This window comes from Canis lupus, chromosome 17 (genome assembly GCF_003254725.2).
Source record: "Canis lupus dingo isolate Sandy chromosome 17, ASM325472v2, whole genome shotgun sequence".
In the NCBI taxonomy this organism is placed as follows: domain Eukaryota; kingdom Metazoa; phylum Chordata; class Mammalia; order Carnivora; family Canidae; genus Canis; species Canis lupus.
In genome coordinates, this window is record NC_064259.1 from 35941464 (window position 1) to 35963398 (window position 21935).

The 21935-nt window shown below is 47.1% G+C and overlaps 1 non-coding gene and 1 pseudogene across 1 annotated transcript; both read right to left on the reverse strand.

The window, feature by feature from the left end:
• The window catches only part of LOC112664415 (NADH dehydrogenase [ubiquinone] 1 alpha subcomplex subunit 1-like), a 273634-nt pseudogene that overhangs the window by 41723 nt on the left and 209976 nt on the right, over positions 1-21935 (reverse strand).
• On the reverse strand, positions 1963-2071 carry LOC125752872 (U6 spliceosomal RNA). Its single transcript, XR_007403385.1, has one exon. It is a non-coding gene; the product is annotated as a U6 spliceosomal RNA (small nuclear RNA).

Consider the following 21935-nt stretch of genomic DNA (forward strand, 5'->3'; position numbering starts at 1 on the left):
ACTTCCAGGAAAGAAGAACAAAGATGTAGAAGGTCAGGGAAAGAGCGGGGCATGGGGCACACCTGCTGTGACCACCTCTCAGGATCTGATCCCCCTTCTTGGGCAGTGCAGCACACCAGCATCCTTCTAGGACCAGCCCACACCATTTTGCTGGACTGCCTGGTCCAGAGGCAGACCTGTGACCCAGAACCACGAACCAGCACATACCGTGTCCCAGTTCTAGCGATCAGTCCAGGATGGATGTCCCATTACACCATTCTCGTGTCTGTTACCTTGGGCTACTGAGAGGACAGTCTTTGAGCTGAGCTTCTAGCAGCCAACTCACAGCCACCTCTAGCAGAAAGCCTACTCAAGACAGCCAGAGTGACTGAGATCGGTCTTGTTGACATCACTGAGTCAAGCCAGTCCTGGACTTTTCAGGTGTTGACCAATACATTTCTTTCCCAGCTACTTTAAGTTAGGTTCTTTCCCTCACAGAGCAAATGTCTGGACTTTTATGCAGCACAAGAAACATGAATGCTCCCTTCAAACTACCCCAGGTGCCTGCCTGCAAGAGAAGGGTAGTGGAGGAGGGTTTAAGTATGATCGGATGACAAGTTAAAGCAAATAGAAAAGGTTTTGGGGCACCTGGATGGTTCAGTGGTTGATCATCTACCTTCAGCTCAGGTGATCCCAGGGTCCAGGGATCGAGTCCCACATCAGGCTCCCTATAGGGAGCCTGCTTCTCCCTCTGCCTGTGTCTCTGCCTCTCTCTCTGTTTCTCATGAATAAATAAATAAAATCTTAAAAAAATTTTTTTAAGAAACCAGAAAGGATTGTATTTTCTCAAGTGAAGAATATTTTTTCTCTGTATTTTAAACCACAGATCAAAAGGAAGGCCTTTTTGGATATTTTCTGTCCTGGGATTCTGAGCCTCTGCATTACACTCACTTAAAAGCATCTCTCTTCCTCAGAGTGGAAAGCCCAGAGGAGAGGCAAGTGCAACAAGGCCTCTGTGAGACGAGAAAGGAGGCACTTCTGATCAGTGGGGAAAGGTGGCTCGTTCCAGAAATAGTACTGGGATGACTAGCTGGGGGAGCCATCTGAAAAAAAAAAAAAAAAAAAAAAAAGGTGAATCGATATTTCAATGATATATCCAAATAAAATCTATGTAAACCAACTATCAAAATGAAAAAAAGAAAAGAAAGAAACCATCAAAGTTTTAAAATAAAATAATAATTTTTACTTTTTCATATCAGAAGGAGGAATGCCTTTTTTGGATAAACATAAAGGATAAAACCCCCAATGAGAAGAATGAGTGAAAATGACTATATAAAAATCAAGTTTTCTCTCTAAGGCCAACCAACCCTACCATAAACAAACTCAAAAGGGAAAACTCTTGACTAATATCGCAAAGTGCAACTATCCCTAATATATACAGACTCCTACACATTATTGAGAGGGCAACAAATAGGCAAATGGGCAAGGGGTGCGAATTGGCGAGCTGTAGAGATGGGGATGCACATGGCTCCGAAGCATCTGAGGAAATATTCGGCATTGCCTGTGAGGAGAGAAATGCAACTTATGTTTACACCCAGATACCATTCATCATTCTTCAGGCTGTCACATTTCGATCACATGCCATGTTCAAAAACACGACAGGAGCTCTAATGCATCCTAGATATTTGTAAAATGGGACAGTTTTGGTGGAGTGCCATTTGGCAATATCTCTCCAAACTGCGAATGCACTTAGCGCTTTCCCTGGGAACTGCAGCCCTGAGCATTCATCTGGGCATACTCTCCGGCTTGTGAGCCATGTGCACCTGTAACGGTTCCTAGGCAGTGTTGCCTGTGTTTGCCAAAGATGACACAATCCAAACATCTAACACTCTGCAACTGGTTAAATAAACTAGGACAGTATGCTATCCTCCATGTCACACTCATGTGTGTGGCAAGTAGCCTGGAATGGATCCCTAGCGATCTGGTAATGGTGGTTGCCTCTGGGGAAGGAATCGGGGGTCCTTGCGCAGGGGCCATGCTAATCTTCTCTGTATCGTTCCAATTTTAGTATATGTGCTGCCGAAGCGAGCACAGGAATCAGGGGTCCTGAGGGGTAAGGGCCAGAGGGGTTCTTCTTCACACTCTGGTTTATTTTATTTTTTAAAAAGATTTTATTTATTTATTCATGAGAGACACAAAGAGAGAGGCAGAGACACAGGCAGAGGGAGAAGCAGGCTCCATGCAGGGAGCCCGACGTGGGACTCGATCCCGGGTCTCCAGGATCAGGCCCTGGGCCGAAGGTGGCGCTAAACGCTGAGCCACCCGGGCTGCCCTGGGCCACCTGGGCCGCTCCACACTCTGGTTTAGATCTTTTATATATATATATGTATATATATATATATTTAAAGATCTTATTTATTTGTGTGTGAGAGAGAGAGAGAGAGAGTGAGAGAGAGAGACAGAGGCAGAGACACAGGCAGAGAGAGGAGCAGGCTTCACGCAGAAGCCCGATGTGGGACTAGATCCTGGGTCTCCAGGATCATGCCCTGGGCGGAAGGCAGGTGCTAAACCGCTGAGCCACCTGGGGATCCCCTAGACCTTTTATATTTCTTAAAAATATTTTATCTATGGGATCCCTGGGTGGCGCAGCGGTTTGGCGCCTGCCTTTGGCCCAGGGCGCGATCCTGGAGACCCGGGATCGAATCCCATGTCGGGCTCCCGGTGCTTGGAGCCTGCTTCTCCCTCTGCCTGTGTCTCTGCCTCTCTCTCTCTCTCTCTCTCTCTCTCTCTCTGTGACTATCATAAATAAATTTTAAAAAAATTAAAAAATATATTTTATCTATTTGAGAGAGAGAGTGAGAGAGAATGAGTAGGGGAGGGGGAGAGGGAGAGGGAGAAGCAGACTCCCCAGTGAGCAGGGAGCTCGACGCAGGGCTTGATCCCAGGACCTTGAGATCACAACCTGAGTCAAAGGTAGATGCTTAACTGACTGAGCCACCCAGGCACCCCAAAGATTAACGATTAAAAATACTTTCTTAACTTGAAAAAAGTGAAGTATCTCTGTTCTTCTTACATCCTAGGGACAGCCAGATACAGCAGGCAGATGCCCAGGTGGATGTCACTCCTCCACTCAACGCCATCTCCTGCCTGGGTCACTGCTGCTTGGCCTAGTGTCTAAGGTATGAAGACAGTGGAGTGAAGGGAAAGGGGTCCCCGCTGGCTCAGCTGCCTGTGATACGGAGGTATGTTCCTCACTCATGTGCAGCCTTCACCTCAAGTCTGAGGCCTGGGCTTAGCCACTCCTCTGCCCTGAAGTTTTTGTCCCGTTGTGCATTAATTGGCACACATTCATGCTGAATCTTGTAGCATCTCAAACTCCTTTTGGAGCTAGAGAAGAACACGTTTTAAATTTTAGATAACTAAAAATTTGCAGTTGCTTGTGCCCGTTAGGTACATGAGGGGCTGATGGTGAGCTAAGATATGCCCAGGGCCCATTCTCTGGACAGGTTTAAAATAAAACCCCATAAGGATGCCTGGGTGGCTCAGCAGTTGAGCATCTGCCTTTGGCTCAAGGTGTGATCCTGGAGTCCCAGGATCGAGTCCCACATCAGGCTCCCTGTAGGGAGCCTACTTCTCCCTCTGCCTGTGTCTCTGCCTCTCTCTCTGTGTTTCTCACGGATAAATAAATAAAATCTTAAAAAAAAAAAAACCACCATAATTCTCCCTTCTTGCCCTACCCTAATTAAAAACAAACTCTCCTGACACTGCACCTTGAGAAGGGGGGGCACCCACTGCAGGTGCCCATTGCTTCTCCCAGTGACATAGTGCTGTGGCTTTGCACTCTGTCGCAGTGTCAGCACACTCAAGTTTCTTTCTTTTTTTTTTTTTTTTTTTAAGATTTTATTTATTTATTTATTCATGAGAGACACACAGAGAGAGGCAGACACAGCAGAGGGAGAAGCAGGCTCCATTCCATGCGGGAGCCTGATGTGGGACTCGATCCTGGGACACGGGGATTGTGCCCTGAGCTGAAGGCAGATGCTCAACTGCTGAGCCACCCAGGCGTCCCACACTCAAGTTTCTGACCTCAGAGTCTGTCTTCGGAATCACAGCAGTTGTGGGTGACACCCTCGTGCCAAGCCCCTGGTATGCTTGGCTTGGCACTAAGCCCCTTGGCTCTTGGGATAAGGCCCCCAGCGGACAACAGACTCATTTCTCATGTCACAGAGGGGCTGGCAGGAGCAAGCTCCCAGCTGTCACTCTGTGAAAGACAGGTGTCATCTTGGCACCAAAGGGCCTGGCTGGCCGCCCCATGGATGTTTGGAATGAGCTCCCTGGGCACAAGAGCTGACGGCTGTCCTGGCCCCTCTGGAAGGGTTTGTGTCTCGCCTAGGGCCTCCCCAGGCCTGACAAGAGGCTGACTGTCAGGTGGGTGCAAACAGAGGGAACCTGAGCGGAAACTGGTAACTTTTACTGGCTGCCAGGCAGAGACCGTTTTTATTTTTATTTTTATTTTTAAATATTTATTTATTTTAATTTTTATTTATTTATGATAGTCACAGAGAGAGAGAGAGAGAGAGAGAGGGGCAGAGACACAGGCAGAGGGAGAAACGACATGCTGAGCGAGAGGCCTAGAGCCACTCGGCTGTGGATGAGCGTACCTGCGTGTGCGTGCACATATGAGTGTGAGCATGGGCACATGTGCCATGAATGTGGACGTGTGAGTGTACACGTGAGAGTGTGCCCATGTGCGGACCTTGAACGCACAGACACCGGACAGATGCAGGCGGCCCCTGTAGTTGCATGTCATGTCTGTTCCACGGTCCGGCTAGGATCCCCTTCCTAACCTGGTCTGCTTATCGGACTTCTCACAAAAAGAAAGGGCCATAGAAGTTGGCCAGCGGCCCTGCAGGATCTGAACATCTGGACTCCTGCAGGGGCACCCAGTGCTGTTCTCCTGGGCAGAGACATTGCCTGGAGAGACGTGCCACTGACTTGTCCGTGGACAGGGAAACAGTTGTTCCCTGCGTCTCTGATGTGAGACCCCCAAGGGGCGCAGCCTGGACGTCGTTCTGTGTCCACTTCCCTGGCCCTGGAGGAAAGAAGTCCGTAGGCCCGTGTGGGGCATAAGCTTGGCTTGAGGAAAGGGAAAGGTGAGGGAGGACTTTCTGGAAGGATGAAGGAGAGACAGAGACAGAGCGGGAGGGAGGGAGGAAGTATAAACATGGACAGGAGGGGGAAGGAAGCATGACAGGATTGTGGAGAGGCCAGGAGGCAATCGTGTGCAAGCCTCCACCTGACTTTCTCTTATGAAATCACTTGCACACAGGTTGGTGGGAATTAGCTCAAGTCCCACTGCCCTGGGCTCCTCTGTGTCTGGTTTGGCTGGATCTTAGGATCTCCAATAATCCCTTCTGGTCAGCCTCAAGGAAACTGTCAGGGTGGCTAAAAGGGTCCTCCCCGCGATGGTGTCAGTGTGTGTGGTGGGTCTGGAGAACCTCTGTCACTCGCTAACCTACTAGGGACCTCAGTGAAATCCCCTCCCTTCCCTGGGCCTCACAGCCCTGTGGAAAAGGCACGTTGGATGTTAACCAATAAAGGGGGCTATTTTTTTAAAAAAGATTTTATTTATTTATTCATGAGAGACACAGAGAGGCAGAGGCACAGGCAGAGGGAGAAGCAGGCTCCCTGTGGGGAGCCCAGTGCAGGACTCCATCCCAGGACCCCAGGATCATGACCTGAGCCAAAGGCAGGTGCTCAACTGCTGAGCCACCCAGGCGCTCCTAAAGTGGGTTGTTAAAGTGTTTATCTATGGAAGGAAAGAAGAGTCTGGAAGCAGAAGCCAGAGTGTGTTTATTAAATGTGAAAGGGTATGGTGACAGGCAGAGGATTTTTCCTGAAAAGCCAAAATATCTCCACAGTCATATTAGCAGGCAATCCGCTCCCCATAATACACATGTGGGTCAGAAGAGCACCTGCAGCCAGCAGAAAGGGGGCCAGCAGGCACACGGCTGGCACGTCCCTGTGAAGGCATGTGTGTGGTTGCATGTAAGCATGTGTACATACATGTGTCTGTGTGTGTTGGAAGTGAAGGAGAACCAGAAGGAGCCCTGAGCAGTGGACGGAAAGTAAAAGTAGTGAACTGTTCAGCTGAAGCAATTGTTTTTCTCCTGGAGGCTAAAATTCGCAGGCAGGTAGCCAACAGCCACATTAGGATAAGAAATGTAATCTGTTTATAATATGTTTGCAAATACATCTCATTGGTGCAGTGAGCGTGCAGTGCACCATAACCTGCTGTGACGCTGGCCTCGGCTTGGTGTCCGTGGCAAGCACACAGGAGCTAACAGGCTAGTGTTTGCAAAGCCCGATTCACCTGCTCACCTCCTTTCTCAATCATCTACTTCCCTCTGGGGAGGAGAAACACATTCCCAAAGAAGACAGCTGGCATGTCTGAGAGCCAACAGAAACCACCACTCCCTCCCTTGCTGAAGCCATCACTGCTACCAGAGCAAAGATTGGGAATGACCTCTCCAGGTCGCAAGGCACCCAGTCCCACCAATGCAGGGAGCCTGGGTCCCTGCAAAGTGTCTCCTACGGGGTCCTGGGTTCTGCTAGGCCTCCCCACTTCTGGACAAGCTCTGGGCCGCCCCTACCCTATAGCATAGTAACATTGTCCTTCCAGTCATCTCAAGCTTCAGGGCCTATAGCACCTGCCACTTTCCAGAGCAATAGCAAATAAAACCACCAGTCAGCACCTATTTGGCAATTACTGTGGCCTGGCACTGCCTAAGTGTTATACATGCATTGCCTCATTTTACCCTCTGGGAAACTTTGAAGGAGACACCATCATCATAACATTCATTGTACAAATGTGAAAAGAGAAGCTTGGAGGGCTTGAACAACTTGCCCAAACTCCTGCTCTCTGGGGGATTACTGTGGAGTGTGGTTTGAACCCAGGTTTTTCCAAATCTGGAATCCCAGCTCTGTCCATGCAACTCCTCCGTTCTTTCCGCAGAAGGTTTCTTCTCTTGGAAGGATGCAGGTCCACTGCAACCCCTGGAAACACTCTCTAGCCTTTTTTCTAGGTCCTTCCTTCTGATCTCTGCAAACTCATATCCCCAAGGGGCACTCATTCCCCTCTATTCAGAACTTAGTGAACAATAAAACATGGTGGCTACAAAGCAAGGACATTAGAATCAGACAGACCTGGCTTAGAATTCTGGTGTAGACTCATGCTAACCTGTGTCATATTACTCAGCCTCCCTGCCTCCAAATTCCTCCTGTCTGTAAGAATAGGGAGCACTGAATTGCTGCCTATCTCACAGGGCGGGTGTGAGAGATAAATGAGATAAAACACAACCAGCTCCTGGGCCAGTGTTTGTTTGCACAGCTCTGCCAAGGGCGAGGGCGTGTGTGGTGATATATGTGATAAGGTGAGGAGGACATGTAGGCAGATGTCCCACCACCAAGTTTCATTCCTTCCCCATCTCGACTTCTCCCACCCCAGGATTGTGTCTGAGAAGGCCAAGTAGAGGGGTTGAGACATTCATCCGCAAAGTTAACAAGCTTCTCTCCACCATCAGAGGAGGTCATGAGGGGAGCCTGGACTTGCACCCCCACCTAGCAGAGCCCAGGCTCTCTTCCCCTTGTCCACAAGGGGAGTATCAAAGGGGGTTCTCTCCACCTCTCAGTGATAACAAGGCCATGTGGGGAATCACAACAGGGCACTCCTCCATTTGAGAGAGCTGTTAGTGGAGGCCCTTTGAGGAGCCAGAACTTCTATCCTTACCCAGCAATAAGGTAGAGACCTCTTTTACTTTTACCTCTGTCAACAGATGCCAGATGGGGAACCTGGCCTTCCACCCCTGCCTGGCAGTAACAGTGCAGCTCACTGCCCCACCAGAAAGTGGCTGGTGTCAGAGGAAGACCCTTAACACAGATGATTCAAATAATATCCGGCATCTCTTAACAATATTTGAAATGCCAAGTTTTCAATTAAAAAAATCACTTATCATACCAAGAACGAGCATGATCTCATATTGAATGAAAACAATCAATAAATGCTAATCCCAGGGTGGCAGAGATGTTAGAATGATGGTAGTTAGAACTACCATAAAAATGCTTCAAAGAGTAACGACAAATACTCTTGAAACAAATGAAAATTTAGGAGATCCCAGGCAAGAAAGTTAAAATATAAAGAAGAACCCAGTGGAAGTTTTAGAACTGAAAAACATGGCAACCAAAACAACAATAAAAACCCTGCCTGAATGGGGTCACTCACCAGCAGAATCATGGGAAACAGTGAACTCGAAGATAGGACACTGTTACACATCCATTCCCAACAACAGAGAGAAGAAAATGCACTGGAGAAAAAAGGAACAGAGCTTTGGGGATTTGTGGTGCTGTAACAAAAGATCTAACTTCCATGACATTGGAGTTCTGGAAGGAGAAGAAATGAGGGCAGAACTGAAAAAAATGCTCCATTAAGTAATAGCTTCAAACTTCCCAAATGTGGCAAAAACCATAAAGCCACAGATTTTAGAAGCCAAGCAAATCTCAAACAGGATAAACCCAAAGAAATCCATATAAGGCACATCATAGTCAAGCTTCTGAAAACAAAGAGGAAAAAATATATGTTGAAAACACAGAGAAATGACACTCCACCTCTAGGGGGAAAGACAAATTTGAATGATAGAAAATTGTTATGAGGAACCATGGAGGCCAGAAAAAGTGTTGAAGAAGTGGCCTACACCCAGCTAAAAAGTCCTTTCTAGTGAAAAGATCCTTCAGGAATAAAATGGAAACCAAGGCATTCTCAGAAAAACTAAATATTTGTCACCAGCAGACATACAGAATAAGAATGGCTAAAAGAAGTTTTCATTCTTTTTAAAAAAGATTTATTTAATTTTTAAAAAGATTTTGTTGATTTATTTGAGAGAGAGCGAGAGCATGAGCTGGGGTAGGGAGGTGCTGCAGAGGGAGAGGGAGAAGCAGACTCCCTGCTGATCAGGGAGCCCGATGTAGGGCTCGATCCCAGGACCCTGAGATCATGACCTGAGCTGAAGTCAGACACTTAATTGACTGAGCCACCCAGGTGCCCCACTAAAATAATTTTTCTAAACAGAAAGAGAAATAATAAAAGAAAGACTATTGGAGCATCAGTAAGGAAGAAAGAATGTAATAAGCAACAAGAGACTTTCATTTTCCTCTTGAGTTTTCAAAATTGTGTTGATGATTGAGGCAAAAACTATTAACACTGTCTAATGTGATTCTAAAAATATGTAGAAGAAATATTTGAGATAACTGAATATTATAAACAGAGAGAGTAAAGTGACATAAAGAGAAGTAAATGTTCCACACTTCACTCAAACTTGTCAAATGATGACACTAGAAAACTGTGGTAAGTCTCAATAAATGCAGAAAAACCATTTGATAAAATCCAACAAATATTCCTGATAAAAACTCTTAGCCCGACTAAGAAGAGATGGGAACTTCCTCAACCTGATAAGAGAAATCTACCAAAAGTTTATGCTAACATCATTCTTTTTTTTTTTTTTAAGTAGTCTCCATGCCCAGTGTGAGGCTTGAATTCACAACCCAGAGATCAAGAGTCAGATGCTCTGCCAACTGAGTCAACCAGGTGCCTCTATAGTTCCTATAGTTACCATCATCCTTTTCGTGTGTGTGTGTGTGTGTGTGTGTTTTAAGATTAATTTATTTATTTATTTATTTATTTATTTATTTATTTATTTATTTGAGAAAGAGTGCATAGGCAGAAGGAGAGACTCTTTCAAGTAGACTCCGGCTGAGTGCAGACCCGAATGCTGAGCTTGATCTCAAAACCCATGAGATCATGACCTGAGCTGAAACCAAGAGTTGGGCGCTCAACCAACTGAGCCACCCAGGTGCCCTGTTAACATCATTCCTAATGATGAAAGACTGAATACTTTCCTCCCTGAGATCAGAAATTCTCACAGCCTCTATTCCACACTGTCCTGAAGTTTCTATCCAGTGTAATATGGCAAGAAATCCAGAGATCCGGGTTGGAAATTAAAAAGGAAAGCTGTTTTATTGGCAGATGACACAAGAGAAGAGTTTACACAGAAAATCCTGTAGCACTAAGAAGCACTAGAACTAAAAAAGTGACTTTAGCAAAGATACAGGATCCAAGATGAATTCACAAAAATCACTTGCATTTCTGTATATTTGCAGTGAAACATTAGAAATCAAAAATTTAAAAGTACTATTTATAATAGTATCAAAAAGTATAAAATAATTAGAGCAAGTCTGGCAAACGATGGACAAGGTCTACAAATTAAAAATTATAAAACATTGCTGAGAGAAATGAAAGAGAACCTAAGTAAAGAGAGAGACACTGTGTTCATAGAAGGCTCAATATTTTAAGGTATAAATTCTCACTAAATTGATCTATAATGTCAGTGCAATTCTGGGCAAAATCTCAGCAGGGACTTTTGTAGAAATTGACAAACTTCTTCTTAAACTCATGTGGAAATGCAAAAGACTTAGAATAGTCAAAACAACTTTGCAAAGGAGGAACAAAGTTGGAGAACTAACACTGTGTGACTTCAAGACTTATTATAAAGTGACAATAATCAAGCTGGTGGAGTAAACATGAGCACAAACATCCGTGGAACTTCAGACTCAAGACTAAGCAGACCCACTCATGTATGAACAACTAATTTTTGACAAAAGTGCACAGCAGTGCAGGGAGGGAGAAACTGGTAGTCTTTTTAAACAAATGTGGGGGAATGCGGGGATACCTGTAGGCAAAAAAGTGAACTTCAACCCACACCTCATACCATGTCCAAAAATTAACTCAAAATGGATCATCACAGGTTGAAATATCCACAGCTTCCAGAGGAAAACAGAATAAAATCTTTGTGACTTTGGGCAAGGCAGAGATTCCTTAGATATATCAAAAGCATAATATATAAAAGAAAAAAATGGATATATTGAACTCCTTTACAATGAAAAACAACAGAAAATGAAAACATGAGCTACAAACTGGGAGAAAATATGCACAAGTCATATCTTTCTTTAATAAGGGGCTTGAATCCACTCTATACAAAGAACTCCCAAAACTCAATAATAAGAAATCAAACAACCCAATTAAGAAATGGACAAAATTAAAAAAAAAAACAAAAAAGGAAATGGACAAACTAGCTTAAACAGATCACCAAAGATCTGTGAACTAGAAATAGGTGATGTCAATTATTATCACGAGCTATCACCACGCAGCTCTTAGGATGACTACAATAAAAGAGACTGACCACAAGAAGAAGCGTTATGAGGATGTGGAGCGACTGGCACTCACACACTGCTAACGGGTGTGTAGAAACGATGGGGCTGTCATTAACTAAATCCTGCCAAACCCCACGCAAAGAATCACAGCGTAAATTCTTCCCTGCCCGATTTGTTTTGCACGGAGCCACCGTAAAGCCAGTTTTCCAGTGTCACACAAGGTCACCGCCAGCATTTTTAAGCTTCTCCTCTCAAGCAGACTGGAGTCCACCTAGTTTAGAAACACCCTTGCTGTTCTGTTCTTTTTGTTTTGTTTTAAGTTACTGCACTAGACTGGGAAGTAGGGTGGTGTGTTCAAGACTGCCCAGCCCTCCTTAGGTCTGCTTCTTGTGGATTTGAGGTGTCTTGACAGGTGACCCAGCGCCGGATTCAAGGGACAAGAGGGAGGCAGACGCACCACGACTCTCAACGATCTCTTCTAGACAATTTTTTTGATAACTGAGTAGAGCTCTGGGTGTGAGTCAGCTCGTGAGAAGTGTGTTTCTGTCTGCTCGTGTCTCTCTTGCCTTTGCAGTCGGAGGAAGGGCCCGGGGTTCAGGCCAGGAAGAACCTGCTCTCAGCTGATAAAGCCAAAGCCCCCGTGCCAGGAACCCTGTGGTCTTTCTGTCTCTGGAAGTTCTCCGGCTGAGGCCTGGGAGGAGAGGACACTCTCTCGGAGGAGGCACCTTCTCCGCAAAGCCCGGGGCTGCACATGGCCCAAGGGGGCGGTCTGCACACACCCGGTCCCCGCGCACCCAGCGCCGTGCGCTCCGGGTCAGGTGCGCCGCGCGCCGCCTTCTCCCGTCAACGTGCGAACTGTCGAGCTCGGGCAGGTCCCACCTCTCGTCCCCTGGGGCTGGGCGGAAGGAGGCCGCCTGGGAGCTGGGGCCGGGCGGCGGGTGGGAGAGGGGAGCGCGAGCGGCCCCGCGGCCCCCGCGCTGGTGCCTTGGGGTCCGACCTCCCCGAGACGCAGCCCCCGACGGCGCTCGCTCCTCCTTGCTGCCTTTTACTCTTCCTGAAACAATTCTGGGGATTTCAACCCTCTGAAAACGGCCCGCGAAACTCTCCAGAGCGCAAATCAATCCACGCGGAGACGTGCGGATTGGGTTTGGGTTTTTTTTCTTTTTTTTTTTTTTTTGGTTTTTTAGTTTTTTTTTTTTTTTTTTTTTTTGTCATTGTTGGAGTGTAAAGGGAGCTGTCAGTCTAGAAGCGCCCCCTGCCCCGGAGCCCAGCGGAGTCTGCAGAGCCTTCTCCCCGGGAGGGCAGCTGCTGGACCCCGCGCCCTGCGCACGTGGCTCTGCGGAACCTGCTGCAGGTCCAAGGTGGCTTAGCTGGTGCCGCCTGGAGCCCGACAAGCTCTGGGACAGCACAGGGCACGGAGAAACCCTTGTCCCATTTCACCTTCAATAATAATAATAATAATAATAATAATAATAATGATGATGATAATAATAACCCTGACTCTCAACAAGTTCAGATCCCATTTGGGGAAGGGGAGGGGGAGGATTTATCAAAGACTTATAAATGGGGGAATCTGCTCATAAAAACAAAGCCCATCACATGGTTTCACACGATGCCAGCATATTTTGCTTTTCTTTGGCAACGATCCAGGATTTAGCTACCGATTACAGTATACCCTACGAGGTACATGTATTTCTATGGAATGTCTCCCTAAGTGTTTGCTGACTTGCTCCTGAATTACCCGCCTGGTGAAGCGGACCCTGAAGCCGCGGGGAATTACTGCTGCTTCACGCGGGTGGTCGGTGCGCCCCTCCCTGGGGGCTGCGGTGTGTCTGGGGGCCCCGGCACAGGACAGCACCGGGAGGCTCTCATTCACATCCACTGGGGACCCCTAGCTGGCCTTCTGTAAAGTGGCACGGTGCAGGTCTTACCTGCCTGACAGTCTCCTTTACAGATCCAGCTCATAAAGGATGAGGAAGCTCCCGGCAGCCACACACCACAACCAAGTCTTTTCCCCTTTTGCTCCTTACTTTGCACATCTGTGAAGTAAAGAAAAGGGTACAAATTTAGCAGGAATGACTAGGTTATTATACTTGAAAAAAAAAAAAAAGTCAGAGCCATCGTGACAAAATAGTGACCACATTCTGGAATGTAGTTACTCAGGTGTTTGTTAGATCAAACACCCGTATTTCTATCTTTCAAAGTCTCATGCCCCACTAAAAAGAAGAGGAAAGAAAATTTTTTTAAAAGACTCGCATGAAATCTGGTCTCCTCCAGTTGGACTTTCTCTGGTTCCGTGTGCAGGAAAATGCTCGTTTAACCCCCAGAGTCCTGAGACTCTAAGGAGAGGCATTAATATTATTCATCTTGTTTCTGTTCTGTCCACTGCCCTAGGAATTTACTGATACCCTCACCCCCACTTCCCGCTGTGTAAGGCAGCTCGCTGTTCACCAGGTTGTTTGATTTGCCCATGGAGAGGCGTTTTCTAGTTGAAGGCACTAAATTCAGGATGGTGTCACTTCAAGGTTCTGATTCAATTTCATCCAACTGTCCCCCTCCCCAACAACCCCAACCTACACCAAACAGAAGCATATACCTGTATGAAGAGCAACTCCTATCCGCACTCATTTAACATTTGCTTTGTCTAATAAAATCCCAGCTTTCTTGGGCTTAGCAAAAACCCGTTGCTGGAGAAAATGGACATTGACATCTCTACTCCTCTAACTTAAAAACAGCCAAACTAAATTAAGTAACAACAACAACAAAAAGTTGTTTCCCACACATTTGCCCTGCTCTTACCACCAGTCTTCAGCCTGAAATAATTTCATGCTTGAGTTATTAACTTATGAAAATAGGCACAAAAGGGGAAAAATGTGAGCAGATCCTCAGCTATATTATTAGTCATTGCTACAGCTGAGTGCATTCCGGCACAAAGGCGTGTTATTCTGAGTACCTCAGTTTTGAACAAAATGCAGCTCACTAATGGGTTATGCCTCATATACCTTTTTATAATCATTAGGTTGCCATTCTCTGTAATTTATCCTGTTTTTCATTAAGAGTTTGTGCATTAGGCAGGCATGCGCTCAAGCGCCCATGCACGGGTGCGTGCATTCCTGTGCGTGCGCTCACGTACACACACATCTGTTAAGTCCCCTTTTGTTTGTGGCTGAAAAGAAAGGTCACGGGCTGTACTGTCAGTCATTTTAGGGAAACTACTCTATTGATAATGATAATTATCATTGATTATGATAATTGATAATTATCACTGATTATAATGCTTTGGAAATCAGGGTGATGGATGGGCGTGAACGTAGGTTCTGAAAAACTGGTGAATTGGGGGTAGGAGCATGAATAAATGAAGGGAATCCGAAGCATTCTGGAGAAGATGGAGACAGAATTAGGGGAGTCTGATCTGTCTCCCCTTGGTCTCTATTTGTCAGGGGAAGAGATGGATTGGAATCTTCCTGGGCTGGGCAGAAGCATCTCACTCACTTGCTTAGTGTTCTCAGGTCTTCTGGATGACTGACAAGATTCCAGACAATAGCTCTCTTTTTGGAGGTTTCTGGCTTGCGCTCAGAGGTGTGCCCTAAACCAGTCTGAGTCAAGTGAATAAAAGAGGCAAGTTTTGAACCTGCTGATTTTTTTGCTTCTGTAAAGTCTGGAATTGGTTATAGAAATCAAGGCCTTTGAATGCTCACCTCTGGATAGACAAAAATATAACAAAAACAGCAGGCAAGAAAATAATCAGGTGAAAGAAAAACAGGCGGGAAATATGAGAAGCTTGGAGAAGATGAAGGTTGTCACAAACAAGAATGGATCATTCAAGCTGTCTCTTCAACAGACCAGAGGTCTGCCAGGGGCTGGTGATCCTGGAAGCAGTGCCCCCATCCGGGGCAGGGAGCCTACCTCACCCCCCAATTCTAAGCCAGTAAGAAAAGCCCCTGGCATCTTTCCCCTGGATTAGGACAATGGGATTCTCCACCTGACACTTGCAAGGCCAGGAGGGATACTAATTGGGAACCAAATGTGCTCCTTTAACCTCTCTGAAGTGTTAATGAACGCTTTGATTTTGTTCTTTCCTGTTCAGTAAGACAAATGGGCTTTTGCTTTGCCCTGAAAAAAATCTGATCTCCCCTCCCAAGCCAGCTGCCCATCTTCCTGATAAGGCCAACCGGAAGCCCTGCAAGGGGGTCGCCTCCTGTCAGGTGACAGGCTGATCACTCTGGCAGGGCACACTGCAGTCAGAGCCCAGGATGCATCACCACCAGGTCCCTGCTCATACAAAAACACAACGGTGCTTGTAGTAACAGAACCCAGAATGTCCTGTTAAATAGTAAGCAACATAGCCATGTTGGGGTTCTGGGATACTGTGCCCTGTAGAGGCAATCAGGCTGGACAGAACCCCAGGAAGACAGAGCTCCCGTCCGAGATCTGGGATTTTGAGAGAGTATGAAGCCAACTTGTCCTCACCCTTCTCTTACTTGTAACACTCTGGGTGCACAGTGGTGGCAGAAATTGAACCGGAAGGGATGCTGCTTCTCACAGCTGGCATGGAGCCCTTGAGGCTCATCTGCCCTGACACTCCAAGACCAAGACCTCCCTCCCTCTCCCCAAGGCCGGGGCAAAGTCAGTGTGATGGAAGTCTGCAGAATGGAAGCAACAGGAGCCCCGTGGTCCACTCAAAGACCACGGAAGGTGGGACAGGCGCCTCCCACGCCCCATGCCAGCCACAGGGGAAGCACAGGCCATTGGGACAGAGCTCTGCTCCAGGGGCACGCACGGAGAAAGAGGCCCAATGCCCAGTGGGGCATTCCTGGACATGGCTGCAGACTGTGGTGGAAATGGGAGAGTGGAGAGAAAAGTGCTCTTGAGAACAGAAATTCAAACCTGGGAAAACATCACCCATGTTATCTCGTTCTGTCTTAAGTTTAATCTCCACAGCCCACAGGCCCAAAGTCCTGCTGATGTGTGTGTTATCTCCTTGGATCCTCTTCCCATCTGTGAGATCAGCACCAGGGTTAGACCGCCCCCCACCCCACTTTTGTTTTCACTGTCTTAACCGTTGTAAGTTAAGTACACGAACATTGTTTTACAACAGGCCTTCAATCTTTTACATTTTGCAAAACTGAAATGCTACCCATTAAACAGTGTACTCTCCCCAGCCATCTACTTTAGGTCTCGGTGACTTTGATGACTCCTAGTACACCCAATGAAGTGGAATCACGTAAGACTTGCACTTTTATGACTGGCTTGTTTCACTCAGTACAATGTCTTCAAATTTCATGTATCTTGTGGCATGTGGCAGATTTTCCTTCCCTTTTAGGCAAGTGAATAATATTCCACTGTAATATTCCACTGTGTGTAGAGACCACGTCTTGCTTACCTACTCACCTGTTGAAGGACACTCGGGTTGCTTCCGCCTTCTGGCTCTTGTGAATGATGCCACTATGAACGTGACTGTGCAAACATCCTTCTGAGAACTTGCTTTCAATTCTTTTGGGCCTACACTCAGAAGAGGAATTGCTGGATCATATGGTAATTCTATTTTTAATTTTTTGAGGAACCCCCATACTGTTTTTTACAGCAGCTTCATGCTTTTACATTCCCACTGGCAATGCAGGAGGGCTCCCATCTCTCCATGTCCTGGCCAACCCTTGCCATGGCCTGCTGATACATATATGCCCATACGCCCTCTGAATGGGAACAGGTGGTGTCTCCTCATAGTTTTCCTTTGCGTTTCCCTAATTCTTAGCAATAGTAACTCTCTTTCCCTATGCTCGTTAGCCATTTGTATATCATCTTTGAAGAGATGTCTGTTCAAATCCTTTCCTCCTTTTTTAAAAAATTTTTTATTTATTTATGATAGTCACACACAGAGAGAAAGAGAGGCAGAGACACAGGCAGAGGGAGAAGCAGGCTCCATGCACCGGGAGCCCGACGTGGGATTCGATCCCGGGTCTCCAGGATTGCACCCTGGGCCAAAGGCAGGTGCTAAACCACTGCGCCACCCAGGGATCCCATCCTTTCCTCCTTTTAAAATCAGATTGTTTTTTGTTGTCATTGACTTGTTGGAGTTTTTTTTTTTTTTTTTAAATCCCCCTTCTTTTTATGCATTTAGCTGAAAAAAAAAAAAAACAAAACAAAACACCTAAAGGACCAAAGAGCTGGGTATCTTACTTGCTCTTGCCTTCGAGCAGGGAGCAGGGGCCACATGTGTCTCGGGGCCCATCCTCCCAGCCACGTGGACTCGCGGCAAACATTGCCCATCAAGCGCATACCCTGTGCTCACAGCCCAGTGTGCCAAATTGCTGTTTGGAACCCGACAGCAAACACTGGTTGCAGAAAACTCAGAAGCGTGTAATATCCACTTTAATGACGGTTCCACTTTCTGGTTTTCCCCTCCTCGGAGGAAAGTGAGAAAAAGAGAGAAAAGGCCGTTCACGGAAAAATACATTTAAATGGATCAGTGCCGGGCAACCCTTTGCACATCTGTTCCTAACCGGTTTCAGCTGAAACTACTGGAAATATACATAGATCTGTTTATGTGGAACCAGTTAAATCTGATAAGATTACAATTTGGAGGGTAACTCTGGATTTGGTGGTGGGGGAAAAAAACCCCTCCACATTCAGTCTCCATGCACACTCCTAACATTTTATGACAGATGTTGTTGAGGGAATTGGATTTGCTGCAAATTAAAAAGATCTATATTATTCAAGATTAGTTACAAACAAACTCAAGATGTCCCGCCGGCCTTTCTGGGGCACACAATTCCTGCCTCCCCTCCTCCAATCAATCAATCAATCGGGGCCGAGTCCTTTGTTATCGGAGCGTGGAGACCACAGCTGGGAAATCACTTGTTTCTGAGTAATTCTGTCCTCACTCCCCGCACAGGTATGTTCAGGAGGAAGATGGTGGGCAGGCTGTTCACACACTGAATGGCCAGTTACCTTCCCTGGTTGGACACCGCAGGCCCCTGAGGACATGCAGGCAGCAGGCAGCGAGTGTGTGCAAGTGCTGGGCTCTTCCTCAAGGAGCACCAGAACCACTTTTTGAGGTCATCCCTTTATACAGATGAGAAAACTGAGGGCATAGGATGGTTTGCCCAAGACCACAGTGACAATAAGGAGTGAGGTGCTGAAAAGGAACAAAGAGTTTTCCTTCCATCTAAATAAATGTCCCAGGGGGGCAAGGCCAGAGCTCAGAGATATCCACAGGGGCCTTCAGAAACGGAAGGAGTTAGGGTTAGGGGCCGTGCGCAGCTAATGAGCAGCTTTAGCAGATTGATACTGGAGCAGGGGAAAGGATGCAGGTATCCGTGGTGCAGATGGCCCAGATTGGGTAAAGAGAGACAGAAATCACCAGTTTTTGCATGTTGGCTCAAGTACTGAAGTCAAACAGAAAAACCCAGACCCTGCTGTGGTTTGCAATCCCACTGTGGTTTGAGGTCTTTGGTGCCTCCAGAGGTGGGAGGCAGAGCCTGCATTTGCTTTGCTCCCCCTCCAAGTGGACACCTGGGGATCTGACTATCTGGATTCTTGTCTGCTGGTGCTGGAGGCCTCTGTCAGAGGCAGGGGTGCCACAGCTCAATGTCTCAGTCCCTGTGTCCTAAATAAAGCCTTTCCTGGTAACTCCATGGGACTCCTCCCTTGACTCCAGCACACTGTGAACGTGCATGCACCTATAAACATTTATCTAATAATTTATCTCAAAAAGATGACATCAGTCTATAAAACGCACCACAGGACACAAGAGTAGCAGTCACATGGCCTCAGAAACAATCAGCTCAAATCGACATCTGACAACATCCCCCCACCACACTGCCAGGGGCTGGGCTGTGATTGGTAAGGTCTGCATTCCTGATGGACCTCACGCTGTGAAAATGCACCTATTTCTGTTCATTGAAAATCATTTTTTTTTAATAAGCAGCCCAGTGGAAAACAATTGTGAATGGCAGCTTCATTACATGTGGATTTTTAGAACAAAGAGAATATTGCTCATGCTCTACAACCTGTTCAATGATACTGGATTTTAATTAAAAAAATGTTACATGCTAAATTGATGACAAAGAAGGTGTGACACTAGGGCTATAAAAGAAATCAGGAAGGCGGCTTATGGTTGTCAGATTGCCTATTTGATGTGATCTTTTCTTTTCTTTTCTTTTCTTTTTTTTGATGTGATCTTTTCGATGTTACTTCATATTTTTGTCTTCTTTCTCTGTGTTTTCCATTTAAAACTCTCAGTGTCAAACTAGTGGGAACAGACTTCAAGCTCCGCAGATTTCAGATGGGGAGGTTGGTGGGACCAGAGGAGGGTTCGAGGAGGTGGAGCCTTACTTGCCCTTTGGGAGCCTCTCACATCATCTTGTGCCACGGATGGGTTGTTGTTCTAAAGGGCCTCCTCAAAGTGGCTACCGCCCTGGCGCAACCCTAGAAAAGCCCCTTTGAAGGGACTAGTGTTTCTGAGCCTGCAACTTGGAGCTCGCTTCCAGGTGATTGGTTTAAGATCATCTTAGCAGACCTGATAACTAGGAATGAATTATCCTGAAGTAACACATTAAACGGTGTAGGACAGGCCATTGGATGTTCAACCCAACCTAAGTTTCACCAATTACAAGAGAGTTTTCTTTTGAGATGATGCGATCATTGAGTAGGAGAATCCACATGCTGAGAGGATGTCGATGTATTGGGTCTCAGAAAGGCAGACCGGAGCAGGCAGAGCGCGTCAGCTTCCTCTCTGGGTGGGCTTCTAGGACATTATGTGTCAGTTCAAGACCTGCAGCCCCATGAAAGAATAGCCATTTGCCTCAATCACAGAGCTCTGAGATCTGCCCTGCAGTAAAAGAAATCACCTCCACCACAGCATGTGCAAGAAGGAAGCAGCTGCCCTGTGTCTGGGAGCCTGCCTCAGGTTGCTGGGAGAAGCGTGGGCCTTAGGGCCAAGGGAGCTTGAGTGTCTCCTTCCTCCCAAGAGAACAGGTGTGCAGGAGCAGACTGCAGAGTCAACCACCAGCCAGAACTGGCCCTTGAGCTCCCCTGAGGAAGACACTAGTGTCCTTCAGGGACCAGCGCCCACGGAATAGCAAATACAAAGGTTCTAGGACTGATAGGGGCTGGTGCAGACAGAGTGAGCCACAGGTATGACATCGGGGAGGTGCTGGCCGGGCACAGGGAGGAGGCTAAATTCTGTTCTAAGAGCACCAAGAAGCCACTGTCCTGTTTCAAGCAGGAGGAGCACATGGCATGGTTTTACATTTCCTAAAGATTATGCTGGCTTCTGTCTGGAGTAGGAGTCTGGGCTGTGGGCCAGATGGGAGGCGATGGGATAGGAGACTAAGGGGGTGTCTTTCAAGGGTAGGAAAGCCTGGTGAGGAGCTGGTGGGGAAGGTGAGGGAGGGGTCTGTGGAAGAGACATCTAGCCCCTGGTCTCCTCATTGGGAAAAGTCTCAATAATCCCCATCTTTCAGAGAGGTTGTGAAGGTTCAAAATGGTGCATGAGCCCCAGCGAGTACCCAAGGCTGCCTTCCCATGGTCCCCTTTGTTCCCACAAGCACAGACAGCAGACAGCTCTCTTTAGCAATGCTGCTTTCTGACCCTCGTCCTCAGTAAAGTGGGAAGTAGGGCCTGGGCTAGAATGGGCAACAGGGCGGGTTCGGATTGCTTTTTTTTCTGAGAAATCATGTGCGGATCCCCAAGCGAAATGGTGATGCAATAAACTTCCATGTTCTTTTTTTTTTTTTTAATTTAAGTTTGTTTTTTTTTAAGATTTTATTTATTTATTTGAGAGAGAGCGCACAAGCATGGGGAGAGATGGAGGGAGAGGGAGAAGCAGACTCTCTGCTGAGCAGGGAGCCAGCCATGGGGCTCCATCCCAGGACCCCAGGGTCATGACCTGAGCCAAAGGCAGCTGCTCAACCAACTGAGCTACTCAGGTGCCCCAACTTCCATGTTCTTAAAAAACATTTTGATGCTTACCAAAAGAAAGTTAACAGGGAACCGAATTATTATTATTTTTTTAAAAATATTTTATTTATTTATTCATGAGAGACACAGACTAAGAGAGAGAGAGAGGCAGAGACACAGGCAGAGGGAGAAGCAGGCTCCATGCAGGGATGTGGGTCTCGATCCCAGGACTCCAGCATCACACCCTGGGCCGAAGGCAGGGCGCTAAACCGCTGAGCCACCCAGGGATCCCCAGGGAGCCGAATTATCACCATCATGAAGCCCAACATTCCTGGGGTCACATTCCTTCCCAGCAGGTGAGGCCCACCAGTGACTGTCCTTTGGGCCAGGATCCCCGTGTCCATCTCTGGCACTCACATCTGGTGGGGCAGGGGTGGGGAGTGGGTGAACGGAGCAGAGTTCCAACTTTCAGGTCAAACACTCACTTCCGAGCTCACACCGAGCCGAGCACACAGTGCCTAGAACCTCACAGTCCTTACGCTTGTGAAGTTTATTAACGGGAAACTGGCCAGACCCCGTGGGGTCTTGCTAGGGCTGGGAAGGCTCCCTGGAGGAGGAGGGGCCCAGGGCTGCGTGAAGGATGGGAGGAGGGGCCCATGGCGCCAGGCTCTCTGCTCAGGGTGCAGCTTGGAGGAGGACACATGACCAGTTTTTTCTGAGCCAGCAAATTTTCCATTCTAAATATAGCCCGAGATGACCCAAGACATCTTCCCCTCCCAAGGAGGTTCGAGGTT